Genomic DNA, 5,772 nt, shown 5'->3' on the forward strand with positions numbered 1-5,772 from the left:
TCAACCTGCCTGGCTTGACAGAGAGGAGTGGAGGGGTATCAGAGAGGAGAGGATGACCACTCCAGACAGGTGGCAGCAGCAGCAGAGGGACACAGCCAGAGCTCGAGTGGAGGCTAGATCATCCCATCACCTTGGGAGTGGCGGCTGGGCCAGTTTCGAGGAGGATTTTGTAAGATTCTTGCACTAAACACTCTTTTACTTATGCATATTTTGACTGGCCAGCCGCGTGTTGCATAAAATCTGACTTTTGATTTGAATTTATGTTCAACAGTATGAGATCACTGGGAGAGCGCCATCTCGGTTGTAGAGGGCATATGGACAGAAGCAGGGCTTTTTGGCAATTAACAAATTGTAGTACTCTTCCTGGATGTGGTCATGTTTTAACCTTTTGTGTGTCAAGAAGACCTTCTCAGTCTCAGATGTAGCAAGGGTGTTTGTCAAAGAAATAGTCAGGTTGCATGGGTTCCCCCGCAGAATCATAAGTGACTGTGATACCAAGTTTACCTCCAAGTTCTGGAAGGCACTATTTGAGTCTATAGGGATGGAACTCAACATGAGCACAGCTTTCCATCTTGAATAAGATGGGCAAACCAAAAGAGTAAATCAAGTTATTGAAGACATGCTTAGGGCCTACTACAACCATCAACCAAGTTCTTGGATCAAGTATCTTTCCCTTGCAGAGTTTGCCTACAATTTATCTCATCACAGAAGCTTAGGCATGACTCCCTTTAAGGCTTTGTTTGGACAAGATTTTCTAACTCCCCTCAAGTTGTCAGATCCTTTGATTTCAATGCCAACTACCAAAAATATGCTTGAAGAAATGGATCAACAACTCAAGTCAATTAAAGAAAATCTCAAGGTAGCCATTGATTGACAGAAGAGCTACGCCAAATTGAAAAGATCAGCCAGAGAGTTTCAAGTGGGAGAAATGGTTTTCCTAAGAGTTAAGCCTAAGAGGAGTTCCCTAAAGTTAGGAAAGATCAGAAAGTTGGCCTCCTTTAGATATTGTGGCCCCTATCAAGTCACAAAGAGGATAGGGCATCAGGCCTATGAATTATTGCTCCCACCGCACCTTAAGATTCATAATGTTTTCCCTGTCAGCTTGTTAAAGAAGTATGTCCTGATCCATAGCATGTTTTAGGAGTTGATGATGTCGCTTTTGTGTCGCAGGATGAGGTACTGGTGGAACCTGAAGTTATCTTGCAGTCCTAAGAAAAGCGGCTGAGGACCAGGACACTACGCAAAGTTTTGGTGTAGTGGGCTACCTTGCTGAAGAGGCTTCTTGGGAGGACTGGGACCAGCTTCTAAAGAAATTTCCATATCTATCGAGCTAAGGAAAGTTTTTTTGTTTTATTGGGGAGTTTGTAAGGGCCCTCCCCGCCCTCGAATGATATATTTTTAAATCAACAGCTTTTACCGACTTCCAAAAGTTTTTGTAATTTAAATTCCCCCCTCCGTTGATGTAATATGGATGCTCTTTGGAAAAATTAATGGATCAAGTTCAGCAGCAGAAATATGGGTTCAATTTGTTCTCTGTGTCAGTCAAATTTTTAATTATGAGCAGGGTTGCATCGAGAGAGTTAAAGATTTATTTTTTTAATCCAAACCCATGGTACATTTAATTTTTTTTTTAAAAGAACTCCAGCGAGGTGTACAAGACCGCTCGATCCTCGCTTTGCGTTGGAAGTTTTTTCTTTTAAGACACGAAGACGGCCATACCACAAAATTTTTCAATCGCTTGAATTAAATCCCGGACCTTGGTAAAATTTTTTTATAAAACTGCGTGGGCAAGGATTTAACGCAGGAACTCGCAGCTCCGTTGGGATTTTAAATCCTAGTTGGAGCACCAACTAGCCTTGATAAGGAAGTAATGGGATGGGGACATGCAGTTGAGCATAGAAATTGGGTTTGTCAAAAAGGACAGACAAATTTGTAAGAAGAATTTAACTTGTAAGGATGAAAGGAGGGGAAGAAAAAAGAGAAGGGCACCTTGTACCATGAATTTATTTTGTGTAAGAGAAGGATAGAAAGGTGAAAGGCTTAGGGAATGAAGCATGTACCTCCTAGCTTGGGGAAAAAGTTTCTCTCTCTCTCACATCCCTTCTAAATGAAAAAAACGTAGTCTCTCTCTCTCTCTTAGTCTTTTTTTAAAAAACCCATAGCCTTGAAGCATTTCTCCCTCTCTCTAAGCTTTAGAAATCCAAATTTTAGCCAAGAAGTGCATCTCTCTCTCTCAATGTCTGTAAATCGGTTGCCAACATTCTCTCTCTCTCTCTTTCGTGAACCCACACGTGCAGACAGCCGTGAGGAGGCGCTTGAGCATCTCTCTCTGTCCATCGAGCTTGGGTAGGAGCCTTTGAAGGCTAAGGTAAGCAAAGGGCAAGGCAAGAAGGCAAGCAAGGAAAGACGGGGTTTGCAAAGGGAAGCTTGGTAAGAAGGAAGGTGGAGAGCTTTTTCATTGGCGGTGGAAGGCTTGTGGCTAGCGGAAGTAATCCTCATACACACATAGCTTGGGAGCATCCCTCTCTCTCTTTTGGACCCTTGAAGCCACTAGCAAAGCAAGGGCAAGAAGAGGGCAAGAGCAAGGGCAAGAAGAGGGAATGAGGAAAGCAAAGAAGGGCAAGAAGAGGGAATGAGGAAAGCAAAGCAAGGGCAAGAAGAGGGAATGAGGAAAGCAAAGAATCAAGGCAAGGGCAAGAAGAGGGAATGAGGAAAGCAGAGAATCAAGGCAAGGGGCTATTCAAGGATCCGAACCCTCAAGCTTTGCCCCCAATTGGGGTAGGTTGGCTCTCTTTCTGCTCTTCTTTCATCTTGCTATGAGTCTTTCATTGCTTTGAATCTATTGTTGATCATTGCTTTGAATCTATTGTTAATCATTGTTATGAACCTATTATTTGATCATTGCTTTGAATTTATTGTTGATCATTGTTATGAACCTATTGCTTGATCATTGTTATGAACCTATTGCTTGATTATTTCTATGAACCTATTGATTGATCATTGCTATGAATCCATTGTTTGGTTATTGCTAAGAGTTCATTGCTTGGCACATTGCTAGGGACCCTTCACTTGAAGTTGCTATGAACTTCATTGGATGAATATAGCTATGTAGTCATTGCTTTGTATGTTGCCAAATTTCCATTGCCTAAAGAAGGTTAAGGTTTTCCCTACTATGCCATTAAAAAGAACTCTAGGTTTCATTGTAGGTCACTAGATGATCCTAGGATCCCATTGCTTTGCCCTCAAAGTGGCTATGCCTTTTCTTGAGAAATTCCTTGTTATGTTGAGGGTTGCTCTAACTCCACTACCTTGCATACATAGCACCGTTAAGAAGAGGGAATGCATGTAAATGCATTGTTGATTGCATTTATAGCATCGTTAGGAAGAGGGAATGCATGTAAATGCATCGTTGCTTGCATACATATACCATTAGGAAGAGGGAATGCATGTAAATGCATCGTTGCTTGCATACATAGCATCGTCAGGATGAGGTAATGCATGTAAATGCATTGTTGCTTGTATACATACACCCTTAGGAAGAGGGAATGCATATAAATGCATCATTGCTTGCATACATACACCGTTAGGAAGAGGGAATGCATGTAAATGCATCGCTGCTTGCATACATAGCAGCGTTAGGAAGAGGGAATGTATGTAAATGCGTTGTTTGCATACTTAACATTGTTGGAAGAGGGAATGCATATAAATGCGTAGTTGCTTGCATACATACACCGTTAGGAAGAGCGAATGCATGTCAATGCGTCGTTGCTTGCATACATAGGATCGTTAGAAAAAGGGAATGCATGTAAATGCATCATTGCTTGCATACATACATCATTAGAAAGAAGGAATGCATATAAATGCGTCGTTTCTTGCATACATACACCGTTAACAAGAGGGAATGTATGTAAATACGCCGTTGCTTGCATACATAGCATCGTTAGGAAGAGGGAATGCATGTAAATGCATCGTTGCTTGTATACATACATTTCTAGAAAGAGGGAATGCATGTAAATGCGTTGTTGCATGCATACATAGCATTGTTAGGAAGAGGGAATGCAAACATAGCATCCTTAGGAAGAGGGAATGCATGTAAATGCATCGTTGCATGCATACATACACCGTTAGGAAGAGTAAATGCATGTAAATACGTCATTGCATGCATATGCCTCATAGTGCGGAAGAGGGAAGGATGCATACGCATTGTTGGATGCATTTACGTCATAGTTAGGAAGAGAGAAGGATGCATACGCGTCATTGGATGCATTTACGTCATAGTTAGGAAGAGGGAAGGATGCATATGCATTGTTGGATGCATTTACGTCATAGTTAGGAAGAGGGAAGGATGCATACACATCTTTGGATGCGTTTACGTTATAGTTAGGAAGAGGAAAGGATGCATACGCGTGGTTAGATGCATTTACGTTGTAGTTAGGAAGAGGGAAGGATGCATACACATTTTTGGATGCGTTTACGTCATAGTTAGGAGGAGGGAAGGGCGTATACACATCATTGGATGCATTTATGTCATAGTTAGGAAGAGGGAAGGACGCATATGCATTGTTGGATGCGTTTACATTGTAGTTAGGAAGAGGAAAGGATGCATATGCTTTGTTGGATGCGTTTACATCATAGTTAGGAAGAGAAAAGGATGCATACACTTCATTGGATGCGTTTACTTTGTAGTTAGGAAGAGGGAAGGATGCATATACGTTGTTTGATACATTTACATTGTAGCTAGGAAGAGGGAAGGATGTGCTTGTGTTGTTGCCATTTGAAACGTAGGTGTAACCCCAAAATGTCTAAAAGTGTAAGATAGCTTTGTGAGTCTGCTTGCACAAGGAAAGAAAGATGAATTTAGCTTTAATTCATTTCAATCTATGGTGGTGTCACAAAAGTTGTTTTTTTGGAGGATTCTAGTTGTTCCTGATTGGCCATAATCTGGCCATGGATTGAGTAAATGAATTGTCCATAAGAGAAGTTTGTTTTAAAGTTACTGTATTTAAATAATTTCTAGTTGTTAAGATGTCTACCCTCAACGGCTGGGAAAAAAGCCCGTTTGATGCTTATTCATGTGAAAGTTTCCCTCTACGGCTAGGGAAAAAGAACGTTTTATGCTTATTAGTGTGAAAGTTTCCCTCTACGGCGGCTGGGAAAAAAGCCTGTTTAATGCCTATTTGTTTCCCTTGAGACTGGAGTAAAGCCTAGTCTATCTTTTCATTCGTTTGAGAGTCCTCCGTACAAAGGAGACTCTGGAAAAAATTTCGCAGCCATTTTATGGCGAGGATGGTCATGGACGACCATCCCTATTCTATCGTTTCCCTTGAGACTGGAGTAAAGCCTAGTCTATCTTTTCATTCGTTTGAGAGTCCTCCATACAAAGGAGACTCTGGAAAAAATTTCGCAGCCATTTTATGGCGAGGATGGTCATGGACGACCATCCCTTCTTCAACGAATCCCTAGTAGGCAGGGATAAGCGGGAATGGGGAAATTTATTTTTCTTTTTGGGGTAGATAATGAGAGATCGCACTAGTTGTGTGAAGAGCAAGGTTAATTTGCAGTCTATTATGTTTCTGTCTATTTCTTATTGTTATCAATCATAAGTCTATGCAGTCAATCTTAATATGCAAGTTAAGGAGATGTTGGATAGATTGCTGAAAGTTGGTTTCATAGCACCCATAGAGAATTCGGATTGGATTTCTTCGATCGTCGTTGTGGAGAAAAAGAACAAGAAGCTGAGGATTTGTGTGGACTACAAGAAGCTAAATGCGG

The sequence above is a fragment of the Cibotium barometz genome, chromosome 28 (assembly GCF_041138505.1).
Source record: "Cibotium barometz isolate CiBa-2024 chromosome 28, ASM4113850v1, whole genome shotgun sequence".
In the NCBI taxonomy this organism is placed as follows: Eukaryota; Viridiplantae; Streptophyta; class Polypodiopsida; order Cyatheales; family Cibotiaceae; genus Cibotium; species Cibotium barometz.